At 35.8% G+C, this 13269-nt stretch overlaps 1 pseudogene; it reads right to left on the bottom strand.

The window, feature by feature from the left end:
* Window positions 1–5438: 5438 nt before the first annotated feature.
* LOC121945256 lies at window positions 5439–7111 on the bottom strand (annotated as a pseudogene).
* Between the last annotated feature and the right edge of the window lie 6158 nt (window positions 7112–13269).

The raw sequence follows: 13269 nt of genomic DNA, 5'->3' as shown, positions 1-13269 counted from the left end.
GCTAAATCCAAATCCCACCACTCTGGAGAAAAGTCTGACCTCTTATTTTGCATGAGAAACAAATAAATACAGTTTCTTTGAGAAAGTCACATCCTTTCCTGCAGAGAAGTGGTCAGTGTCCTCTTCATGGCTGCCGCTGAAGGTTTCCTCAACAGCACAAGGGTCTTGAACCCAGTGGAGTGTGAAAACTGATTCATGTAATGCTTGACCCCAACCACAAGGGTTATATTTAGCTAAAGTCTTTGCCAAGCTGCCTTTGAAAGTAGTAATCCACATGCCTGATCCCATCTTGAACCCTTAGTGACCGAAGGTCACAGGTGTGCCTTAAGCTCTTTCTTACTAAAATCATAACTCCTACGTAAGAGTGACCAGAGGGCTTTCCTCGTGTGTGTACAGTGGGTTGTATCAAGTATCAATATTACGTTAAAACAATACAGTCCCCATTTGTTTTGTTTTTTTGTTGTTGTTGTTTCTTAAAGATATGCCCGATGAAATAGGATCCACTTGATCTTACCTTCTCAGCACAGCAGAAGTCTTGTCTTGTAAATGTGATGCCACTTTTTCTTTGGTTTTTCACGTTTTTCACAACCTTTTTCAAAACATAGATCCCATAAAAAGACCCAGAACTCTATTGGATTAACTGTGTTAAATACAAGAGAACATCTTTTCATAGCTGATAGAAAAGACTTGCATAATAAGGAATCTTTAAGCACCTGTGTGAAATTCCTTCACACAACTATTCAATCAGCAATCAGTCCTCATCCATCCATAAAAGATGTCACCTCTGTGTTGCTATTAATAAGCACGGCTCAAAGAGACCAAAGGCATGTACAAAAGTAATGAAATAAATAAAGAAAACATTTTTTTTTAAATTTATATCAACAGGGAATCTCAAAAAGGTGTAAAAAATTTCGGGTTCAGACTATAGCAAACATTTTTATTTCTAGACCATCCTTGCAAAGATAAATAAATAGATAATACATACATACATACAAACATACATACATACATACATACATTTTGAAAAATAATAAAAATAAAATAAAATACAAATCATGCTGTGATATGCTTTTTTGGCCTTTTTTGGAACATGCTTTAATGTAGTATCAACAATTGGCACAGGCATATAGCACATATTACTAAAACAGGTTGCTGCTAATAGCTGCATTTTGTATTTTATTGTCCACTGTTTAATGATTTATTGAAAAATCATAGTAATTTGACCACAAGTTGTGTTGATTGATAAAAAATATTTGATTATTTTCTCCATAATTTAAATTTTTTGTGACACATTTTGCAAACAAATGGTGTGATTTTGGCCAGCAACTCTCGGTTTAGGCCTGTGTATGAACTGTTTTGAAAAAAGGGTGCAAAAAAAACACCTCTGCTGTGCTAAGGTGATGATGAAGAGTGGATCACAGTTTCATTAAACATGTCTTCGAAACTGAGAAAAATGGACAAATGTGTTCAAGCAAATAGGAAAAACTGTAATAATAAATCTGATAATATACCGAAGCTATTAGAGACGCAGGTTCAAAGCTAATGTTTTACAAATGTTTTTAAGTGTTGAGTGACATTTTCTGTACCAGCACTGTTTGCAGCTTGTTAAATAAATAAAAATAAATAAAATCCTTTTTTACAAGTGTTGTATCAAACTTTAATATTGTGGTGCCATGGTAACATTAATGTGTTTACAGTGTAAATGAAATCTCTGTGGCCGCTGAGCTTGTCAGTTTACAGTTGATGCTCTGTTTTGTCAGCTGCTCACTTTGTGTTTATGGCTCAGGTCTTCCTGGTAGAGTAATGACATGCTTTACTTTGCGCTTTGCCTTAACTTATTAGCTTGTTTGTTTGTTTTGTCTGCCTAAAGGGATTCAGCTAAATGGAATTTCACCATCATTGGTTTTACTTTTTAAACCTATACACTTCTTACTGGGTCATGTCAAAATGCTTTCTGTAGTCTGTGACTACTAGTGCTTCCCCCTTAGGTTGTCAAAAGTCTGTCCTGATACCCTGAACATCAGCAACTACCCTTTGTCTTTCCTTTTTCTTTTAGATTTTATGTTTCTTTATTTTTTACTTTTTTGAATTTCCTTTTTTATTTATTTATTTTTCCCATATTTTCTTCATATTCTTATTGCTAGGCACTACCTTCACTAATTTCCTATCTGGGACTATCATATTTGATTTAATTTTCTGTTATATTCCAATTATTACTCCACATTTCTACTACACTTGCTATCCATGAATAGGTCTGTGGGGTGGGATGTTAGACTGGAATAAGGTTTATATGGTATATATATATAATAAATATATAGTATATAAATATCATTAAAACATTAAAAATTGTATATAAAATGTCCTCTGTGAAAAAGGTTTAGAATCACTTCGTTGCAACCCTGTCCTCCTAGAAATTTTAACATTTAGATCATATTTACTCAATCATGTAATCAAAGAATACATTGAGAAAACTACAACACATATATATATATATTATTTATTGGGCATCTGATTCAAACAACAAATCACAGGCTGTGTAAGTGTCGACCACTTTTTTTTACCTTCAACTTTAACTCAAAGTGTGGCTTGATGATGGCTGACGCTTTGCCTTTAAATGGAGTCAGTAAGTGTTACTAATCTACAGGATAACTGAAATGACATCCAGGTAAAACCGCTGAGCTAGAATAGAACTAAGTGACTTAATCCGAGGAGTTTATGGGCCCAACTGACGGAGAAAGAAAGGGCCATGCCCCTGACCGAGAGCAGGTTCATGCTGGTACAGCAGATGATCTCTGTACCTAGTTATGGCTTTTAACCTCCAGAGACCTGGCAATTAGTATTTGTTCCCTGTGGAGAACAAGACACTACGGTCTTCATATCAAGCACAATACACGCAGTCTATTTGAGTCTCCAGTGTACTGTGAGAAGCACATCGTGGGGCTTTCTAGTGATGGTAATGTGCATTCTGGCCTTTTAAAACAGAACGAATCACATCAAACATGTTTTTAAGTAGTTAGATCTTTATTTGGAACATGCCAAATAAAAATAGGAGTTCGAAATAAGATATAAGCAAGGAAAACAACACCAGAATGCCCATATTCAAAACACAAACCTAAGTATTTCATGTCTGAAAAAAGGAATCCTACCCTCTTTTTCCAATTATAATTGTATGGCAGTAACAGGAGAATAAATTATCAAATTTTTGTAGATATAATGTTTCTCAAGGTTACTATTTTTGTTTATGAGAGTCTTGACAATATTATATTAAGATTTTAGAAGAGTATGTTAATTTTATGCCTTTCAAAATGCACATTTTAAGCCTGTGTCCTTTTCTGGGGACAGTGGGCCGTGATTCTTCTAATTTTCAATCATTTTCCATACTTCAAAAACAGAATGATTTTTTTTAAATAAACTGACAAAAAGTCAGGCATTGATTATTTGTCTTCTTCAAACACATACAGAGAGATTTGTTACATGCAAACACACCATATAAAAAAATACTATTTAACCAATACCTTAAATTTTACATTTGTCAAAAGTGGATTGCAATGTAAATGTACTGTATTGTACTGCACGTTTATTATGAAAAATATTGACCCAGGTCCACTACAATGGATATGTTATATAATTATTTTTGAGAAAAACCTATTTGTAATATGTACATTCTGAAATGTAGAGAGAGAACAGAATTGCATACTAGTTGTTTATAAAGCAAACTATGTCAGTATCTTTCGTGTCTGTTAACCCACAGAACAAATTCACACTGTGCTAGATCTCAAGACTACTTGGTTGTAAAAAAAAAAAATAATCTTGTTAATACAGATCCTGGGAAACTGGCTTTACAAATGGGGTCCTCAGAATTTGAAGCTTGTAAAATTATTCAAGCTAATCCCTTTTAATCAGTTTTAAATCCCTTCTGACTGATGTGGAGCAGCAGGAATCCAGGGGTTTTCCATGAATTGGTGTTGTCCCCCTGTGCTGGTATCTTTGTCCTTACAAGGTGTAACATTGAGAACTTGACCTGAATGGCTTTTCCCTTTTATAATAAAGGTTAAATAAATAAATAAATAAATAAATAAATAAATAAAAGATAAATAGATAAATAAATAAATAAATAAATAAATAAATAAATAAATAAAATAAATAAATAAAATATAAATAGATAAATAGATAAAAACAAAATATGCCTAAAATATATAATAATTTCGTAACATCAAATCATTAATTTCAGATTTATGTGGGAGGAAAAAATATATTGTAGCATACCACTGTACAGATAGGAAGCAAGAAACGACTCATGTCTTTTTATTCATAAGTTATTGAAACCTTCGTTTAATGACAGTAAAGTAATCGAACACCACAATCTTTCTTTACAGTATAAACTTTAAAGGTCCAGTGTGTAGGTTTGATAGATTATATTTTCTTTTATTACCATTGAATGAGCTGCACCACGTTTTTCTGCTGTAGTCCAGAGGGGACAAACCAAACACTGGCTCTAGAGGGGGCCTTTCCATTTTTTGGATCAGTCACTGTTATTAAAGTCCCTTTGCAACGAGCCAAAAAAATGTCATAAAAACACTGAGTTTTTAAAAATTTTTTTATGCCAGACTGCTTTATCCAGTGTTCTTACTGGTTTTAATCACCTGGTTCACTCCTTTTAGAGAGGGAAAGATCTCCTGCAGTATTTGGCTCCTGATAAAAATATCAAAAAAACAATGAAAAAACAAGGAAAACTTTAAGGAATTATAACCAGGAGTTCATGCTTGGCACATAGGAAAAGCTTGAGCTAGCTGCACTTTGCAATCCTCATCACTAGATGCCGCTAAAATCCCACACACTGCTCCTCTTCAATTCAAAATGCAAAATAATGATTTAATTGTCTTATAGTATTTTATAAATTTGCTTTAAAACAAAGCAAAAATGGAAAAAGTAAAAAAATATTAACACAGTTAAAAAATTAGAAATATATTCATTGATTATTTACATATTCACTTTATATCAAAAAGGCTGAATTTAGCAGCAATATAACTTTGTTGTGTACAGTAGGTATATATACACCAGTTTTAAAATTATATTTATTCTAATTATATATACTATCATTATAGTGTTTAATATTGAAGAGAAAGAATAATGTATATAAATGAGTATGTAATTATTATGTTTTTCTTTTGTGCGTTTATGCTGTTGGTTACAATTTAACATGGATTTAAAGTGCTATTGCTCCTTTCCTAAAAAAGTACAAGTGATGACCAGTTATGAACTTTCAATTTTTGTGAATATTCAACTATGTATGAAGACAAAATGGACATGATGTCTGAAATGGATTCTTGTTTTAGTTGTAAAATGTGTATGTGTTGTATATGCAATTTGAAGCCTGTATTTTAGCCATGGTTGCTGTCCCTTTGTACACGTGGTAAAGGCCTATACGCTTTGACACTTCAGAAGTGTGCGCTCCTTCTCCGCTGCTCCAGCACCCATCCAGCAGGGTTCATGTCCAGCTTCAACATGTTGAGCACCCAGGGGTCCTGCTGTGCACCTCTTATGAACTCCTCCATGTTAATATGACCTGTAGATGAAAAAAAGTTGAAGCAGGATTCATGTAATCTGCCCATATGTTGCTGCAAAAGTCTTTCCACTGCATTGTAAATGTGACTAAACTTAAAACTTAACCATCTCCATCACTGTCGACAGCCACTAATATTCGATCCACGACCTCATCTACTGTGAGCTGTGCATCATTGACATCTGTCTTTGAAAACCTTTCTTTATTCGATAGATACTCTAGAAGGGAAAAAAAGAAAATTTCATGTTGATGAAACGGTATAACTGAACATTATGCTCACTTTGACTTTATACATCTACTGATGGCTTTGGATTCAGAACATATTGAACCATCTTGATCACTCCTTCTAATTTTGAAAAGGGTTCATCTTGTTGATTTAGCCCTCTGAAACCTAAGCAAATTGGATTAATTTCTTTCAAAAATATTGGAAAAAAGGCAGAGAGGAACTTAAGAAGAGAAGATCCAAAAACTGACAAGAAATTTGTAAAAAAAAAAAACAACAAAAAGTTTAAAAAAAACTGTTAGGGATATTAATAATGTTTTCATGTCAAAATTAAAAAAAAAAAAAAAAAAAGATTTGTGCATTTTTAAAATTACAAACATCACTACCGATTCTTACACGTATTTTTTTTTGGCAGATATACCACAAATGGCACTAGAGGGCAGAGTCAAAAGTTTTGAACAGCAACAAACAAAGTGACGGTGGAGGAGGTTGCGTTAATTTACAGGTAATTGCACCAATTGTCTAAGGGTTCAAAGCTTTTAATACTACTAAAACTCAGACTTTTACAATTAACGAAGCTATGACGTTCTGCAAAGCGCCAAATGTGAAGTACTTCTGGCATTTAAGAGTTACAGTGAAAATGGGAGATGAGGATGGGGGAGGCGTGAGCCTCTTTCGCAGAGCTGAAGAGTCGGAGAAAATTAATGCTGGATGAAGATGTGCAAACCATGCTGCGCTGCTAAGACTTGCTGCGAAGTTTTCACTTAAAACTTTATGCCATTCTGTAAAAGAGGACCTTAATCTGAAGGAATCCTCTTTTTCAAGCTCAGAATTTAAACTGCATCCAACATCCACAAGACATTTACTTGTAGTTGACTTACATCGATTATTGACTTCAGTTCTTCCCTGTCCACATAGCCATTGCCGTCTTTGTCATACACCTTGAATGACCACCGCAGTTTATGCTCCACGTCTCCCCGGAAAACAAGATTCAGTGCTGCCACAAACTCAAGGAAATCTATTGTGTTGTCCTAAAAGGTAGGATGAATGAGAAAAAGTGGGTAACATTTTCACACTGTGGTAAAGATGTACAGTATGCCAGGCTGTAACAGCTCTTAATCTCTCACCCCATTTTTGTCAAAAGCTCGAAACATGTTCTCCGCATAATCCGATGCTTCCCCCGCTGGATCCACACCAAAGAAACGCTTGAACTCGTGCAGAAAAAGAAGTCCGCTGGGGCACTCCATGACAAACTTTTTATACATATCCTGAAGTGCTTTGACATCAATCTCCTGAGTGTTCTCCGTTTGCTGCGTCTGACCCATGGCTGGCTCGTTATTCAACAGTCCATGGTCCCGAAGCCTTGGGGTATATGCTCCACGGTGGAGTGGGCTGACTTGATTTTGGCACCTCATACTCTAAGGTGTTTTTTATAACCATGTGGAATCCCAAAGCTCCAGTTTGCCTATGTCACAAGTGATTAGTGTGGTTTAGGGATTACTACGGTATTATGTTTGTGGGGTTTCCTCTCTGAGTTAATTAGGTTTCCAGCTAAATGTGGATCTCGGCCAAATTCAGCACGCAATAATTCAACATATAAATAAAAGGTATGTGCATTCCAATAGTGCGGCATACAGTATATTACCACACTTGACAAAAAAGCACATCAGCAATGGATGTTAAGAACTGGAAGGTAATACACATACAAGACTGGGAAAGCCCAGTTTGGGCAGTGTTAATCTAATTAAGAATTGGATTTAATGTATGCCAACATAAGTGTTACTTGGTTTCACTAAAATCACATTACTTTAAACACACATTAGACACACATTAGATAAAATGCTGAAAAACGTTGTTTGTCCTGTTTTTTGTTTTGTTGACAACTATCATTTTCCAGGTCTAAAAAGTTGTGAAATTGGTTAAAAATATCAAAAGTTTTGAAAAAAGTCATGGGATTTTGTTTTTTCTGCTGAAAATTTTGCAGCATTCTTCTGCGGATAACCTTCCATGAAATGCACCATAATGGCAAATCTAATTTCTGAAGCTGTCGACGTAATGTGTGACGTTTTGTTTACCATCACATACGTATATTAACTATCTGTCCTGTTCTATCTTTCCCTTCAAATATGACTGCTGGATGAAATCATGTTTGGATAGAGTTTGAAAAGCATTGCTGAAACAGAAAATAAAGAAAAAAAAGGCATTTTTAAGCCTTAAGTTAAATTATGATTGTCATCATCTTCTTGTTTTTCTTTTTTGTTTTTTTGGTGCCAGAAGGGACTATATTTGGATGGGAAGGTGGAGCTGTGGAGAAGCGAGAGGTGAATCAACCAACCACAAAGTGGTCAAACACCACCACTTTGACAGATATTTCGATGCAAGATACCAAGGCAACAAAAATCACCTTTCCAGGCAGTATTGAGCCTGAGCTATTGAGTGTTAGTTTGTGACATTGCTGGACAGGACCTTTCACAATGATACGATACGCTGACGGTCAGACAGAAGACACCTGCTGCAGCCGTATGATGTGTAGACAGACGATGTCAGCTGATAATCACGGACAGACAGAACCTGTCCTGGCTGTAAGATACACTGCTGGACAGTGTCATATTGAAATGCTGTCTGTAACAATATAGCAAAAGGAGCTGAAAGGTCTGTACAAAGTGGGCAGGAGGGGGTTGGTGGATTGGTCCAACATACCGCAGACTTTCACCCAAAGCCTGTGTTTGCTTCCTATATGCATATAGAGCTTAACCATGATGTTGTTTCCTAAACTAAACCATTTCAGTGTTTCTATCGCTTAATCCTAATTATGTGCTTTTGTTTATATCCCAAGGTTGTTTATGGCATCCTGGAACGTCAGCTTGTTTATTTGTTTGTTCTTTAACTTACACCTAAAGAAGTTTTTATTGAATCAACATTTACCTATATAACTAAACGGTACAGAACAACACAAGAATTCATTTTGAGTCCTGCACCTGTGTTAAATGTAAGTCCAAACTACACCTTCTGCCAAATCCTTAAAAAAAGTATCTGGCTCTTAAGCTGCCACATGCTCCACTTTCTTAACCAGCTAATAGCCAGATTTGAATGACTGCCAGTAAGAGCTGGCCAGGTAGTGTGGGTGTGCTTTTCGTCTGAAAACAGATGCACCAGAGGGCCTGGGGCTCATTCTGTGGCGTTTGTTTCTAATAATGACCCATGTCATGTTACAAAACAACAGTTTAAACCATTGTTAAAAAATATAACATTATGAGGACATTTTTAAATATGTCATTAATTATCTATGGATTTTTCCTCTGGCACCACCTCAGGTTGACATTTATAATTTCAATGTTTCAACAACTATTTGAAAAAATTCAGTGAAATTTGGCACATTTTAGTCCCTTTCAGAATGAATCTTAATCCCTTTGGTAATCACTTGACTCTGCCTGAATACCTAGATGTAGTCGTGTTTATCACTCATTATTTTTAGCTTTAACAAGCCTGCTGCGGCAGTTAGTATAACAACAAAATAATGAAAGTGTCCTGACTTGTCCTGTTAACTTGTAAAAAAGACGAAAAGTTGGCAACGATAGATAGATAGATAGATAGATAGATAGATAGATAGATATTTTGAACATGTAAAACAAACAAACAGAAAAATATAGTAGAAGTATAAACATATTATTTCCTATCCCTTCTCAGCTAATCAGTTAACTAATTCGTGACTTACATAAATATAAACATACACACACATATCCATGTACATATACATACACATATTATATATATTTTTTCTCAGTTACAGGGTTTTTTTGGGGAAGTTTTTGGGGAAGTGTGTCTAAGAACAGATGGATGTTGTATGCTGTAAAGCCCTCTGAAGAAAACTGTGATTTGTGATAATGGGCTTTATAAATAAAACTGAATAGAAGTGACACTGAAATAGATACTTACATGTACATATATATGTCCCACTGAATTTACACATATAAGTTTATTAACAGTAATTCAAGTTGTGCGTACAAACTGGATGTCATACTGTGTCTTATATAGACATGACTGTCTTCACAGTCTTTCCACATTCTTATACTTCTGTAAAATAATATTTTTGTGAATCTTCTTAAAACGAGTAATGTTTGTGCATCACTTGAGTTCTTCATCAAACTCATTCCACAGTTTTACTCCACAGATTGAAATACACCTACTCTTCATGGTTTTCCAAGCACAAGTTAAGTTTCTTTAAGTTAAGGTTCCCTCTGAAATTATAACCACCCTATCTGTCAAAGAGCATTTTTGTATAAAATTTAAAAATTATGTCTTGCTTTATACATTATCTGTGCTGTCTGGAGTACTACTATGAACTGAAAAAGAGTGTTTTTACTCAGGCAACACATTTAAACATAGGGCCTCTTAAGTTTTTTTTACTTCTAAAACTGCTACAACTTTTTTTTTTTTTTAAACTGTAATAGAGTTTTCCTCAAAAGATCAGACTTTGTTGTCATAGGAGTAAGTTACTTTTGTTTCAGAGCTCCTTTACAGACACCTGGCTTCTCGTCTGTGACTCATCTGCCAAATGGCTGATGTCCAAGTCTGTTGCCGTGCTTAATCAGTCATAGTGTTCTTTTTCTGTTCAGAAAAAAAGACGTTAAGAGGCTAAGGCGTTTTAGGCCATGCTAATTTGGAATTGGTGTATCAATCTGGTTTAATTAGATTGCATTAGCCCTGCTGAAATGCCAGGGAGGCAGGATCCCTCGGTAAACCTCAGTGTCCAAGTTAACCACAAGTGCGAACGTTTTATATAGTTAATGGTCACATATTGGTTGCTGCAGAATTTTACTAAATGCACCCCACCCTATTATGAAATGGACGTGAGTAATTTTTAGCATCCGCTAACCTTCTAGTGATTCATACGTGTTGACTGTATGTTACTATGTTTGTAAGAGATTCTGTTTTTGAGATCCATTCCTCAGGTGGCTAAGTTTGCACCCTGTCAGCCAAGGCTTCAGCCACAGAGAAGGGCTGTAACTCACTGCTCTATCTTTTTTTAAGGTAAAGAACCTGATTTATTATCTGTTACTTTTACACTTCAGATGATTTGTTGAATACAGTACCCACAGCAGGCACAGATTGCAGTGTTTCTTTTCTTTGTTGGATGACTATAGACAGTAAAACTAAAGATAAAATCTGATTTCGGAGAGAGTAATGAAAACTCATTTTTACTTATTGTAGCCTATACAGTGAAAGTGCTCTTGAGCAAGGCCTCCAGAGGACATACTCAATTTAAAACTCTGCAGTTGTGTTGTGTTTAACAGTTATCCCAGAAACATATAGTGCTGCAGCCTCTATAGCACTGGCCAGCATTGTTTAACTCCTCTTTGTCTCACAGAAACACGTGGAAAAACCATAACCTTTCAACACTGCAGTATATGGTGGTACGTAATGTGTTAAAAATTATGTCCTGGCACCATGAAAACTAAACCAATAGAAATTCTTTGTGATGTGGATATATAAATTCCCTGGTACAACAGCATCATGGTTATAGTTAATGTTTTTGATACCATAGGTGTATAAAGAGCGAGTAGATGGTCGGGATGGATGAATGGTTCAAACAAACACAGGACTTTCACAATGGATGTATAAAGACAACGGGGTATAGTGCTGTCTGGTTCATTTATATGAACCAGACAGCACTGAACCAGAACAGTTGCTCAGTGGCACATGAAGCCAAAAAAGTTCAAATGCCACGTAAAAAAATTACAGCACTGCATCTGCACTATGTGGCCCATTGAACAGACATATTAGAGACTTCTGCCTGCCAAGCTGGCAATTTTGGAGCACCCCTAACTGGACTGGAGATAAAACTCTGAAATCATGTGGCTCTTCTAGACTTTCTAAGGCCACGTTTGGACAAAAGTGGCCCTACTAGAAACTAGACGTTCATATGATAACATTCAGAAAATGATCCTCATGTACACAGATCTACAAAAACAAATGGAAAAGCTGCAGCATGAATGCCAGGCTAGTTGGCGGTGCAACTTTGTAATGACACACCACTGAAGAACACCACGGTCAAGCAAGTTTGTGTTTCACGTGGGAGGCTTTGAAAATAACCATGTTTTCATGCCTAAACCGAACAAAACTACAACTGTTTCACATTAACCATGTCTTTAAAACTGCTACGCCAATTTTAGCACATTATGTGCCACCATCATATAGTGCAGTGATAAGAGGCTGTGTTCATTTCTCATATTTCTGAAAGACCAAGCTGTTTTAACTGCCATTTTTTTTTTGCCTACAAGACCATTGTGCCCTGCCTGTCAGGAGTAGCAGGCCCAAAACACATCTGTGGTCTCAGATGGGTAGATTCTGATTCCATTCATGCCAATGTCTCATTGGTTAATGGCCACTCTACTTACAGCGCGTTCCAAAATGAAATCCCTGAGAGGTGATTAGAGGTTACTAAGATTACCAGACAAAGCATGTCCAATGATGTCTGTAACATGTGATGATAAACTGCATTTCTAACACTTCAGACTCATGTATTTTTATATTCACAACATACATTCTGGAATTTGCAAGAAAGTTAATAGCCTATTTTGCTGCTTTATTCTTTTTTTTGGCAGCATATCCATGTAGAATAAGGTTAATGGTGATAGAAAGGTAGCTCCCTGCACAGCCTTTAGCCAAAAAAAACTTTGGCTCATTCTGTGGCAACCTCCTCCTGCTCCTCCTTATGCACATTTTGACTTCATAGTCCACCACTTTCTGTGCTGTAACCTCTGTGAACCTGTTTACTTTTCTTTTTGTTGATCTCATTATGTTGCTCTGTCAGGCTTGATCCGTAAATCAGACTCTGGAGTACATTTTAAGATCCCTACTTGGCGAAGAATTTTGGCTTGATCTCAAACAAACATGTTTGAGTGGACAATGGATAACTTGAACTTTGAAAAAAAAAAATAAATAAATAAAAAAGGAGCACCAAGCATCCTTTAAAATACACGCAAACAGGGATACCAAGGGTTTTGACAGGTCCATCTTTAAATTGTCAAATTTTTACAGAAGACTGAGAAATTTAGTGTTGAACATTTTGCATTCTAAATTTTGAATATAAAAGTCATTTCTTCTCATCAAGCCATTTTCAACCTGCAGTTTGTTTTTTATACATTTCAGATCTCATCCAACATAAATTAGACTTAACAACATAACAATATAACTGCTGTTAACAAGTGCCATACTTCATGGGCCCAAAGATGCATAACAACTAAAGAAATGACAACAAAAAAAGTGGCGAAACCACCACCAAGTCGGTATGTCTTGGTTCTATGTGTAGGTGGTGGGGCCTGTTGCACATTTACGTCCAACGACCCATTTACTCAAAATCCTCCCATGCTTACTTTCCATATTGAGTCAGAATGTGTGGAGAGCGTTTTACATTTCCTGTTTGATCCCAGGCATGTAAAACAACTGCAAAGCCTTTATTCACCTCCATAGGAAGCAGGGA

Source organism: Plectropomus leopardus, chromosome 1 (assembly GCF_008729295.1).
Source record: "Plectropomus leopardus isolate mb chromosome 1, YSFRI_Pleo_2.0, whole genome shotgun sequence".
NCBI lineage: Eukaryota > Metazoa > Chordata > Actinopteri > Perciformes > Serranidae > Plectropomus > Plectropomus leopardus.
This window is presented reverse-complemented; position numbering and strand designations above follow the sequence as displayed.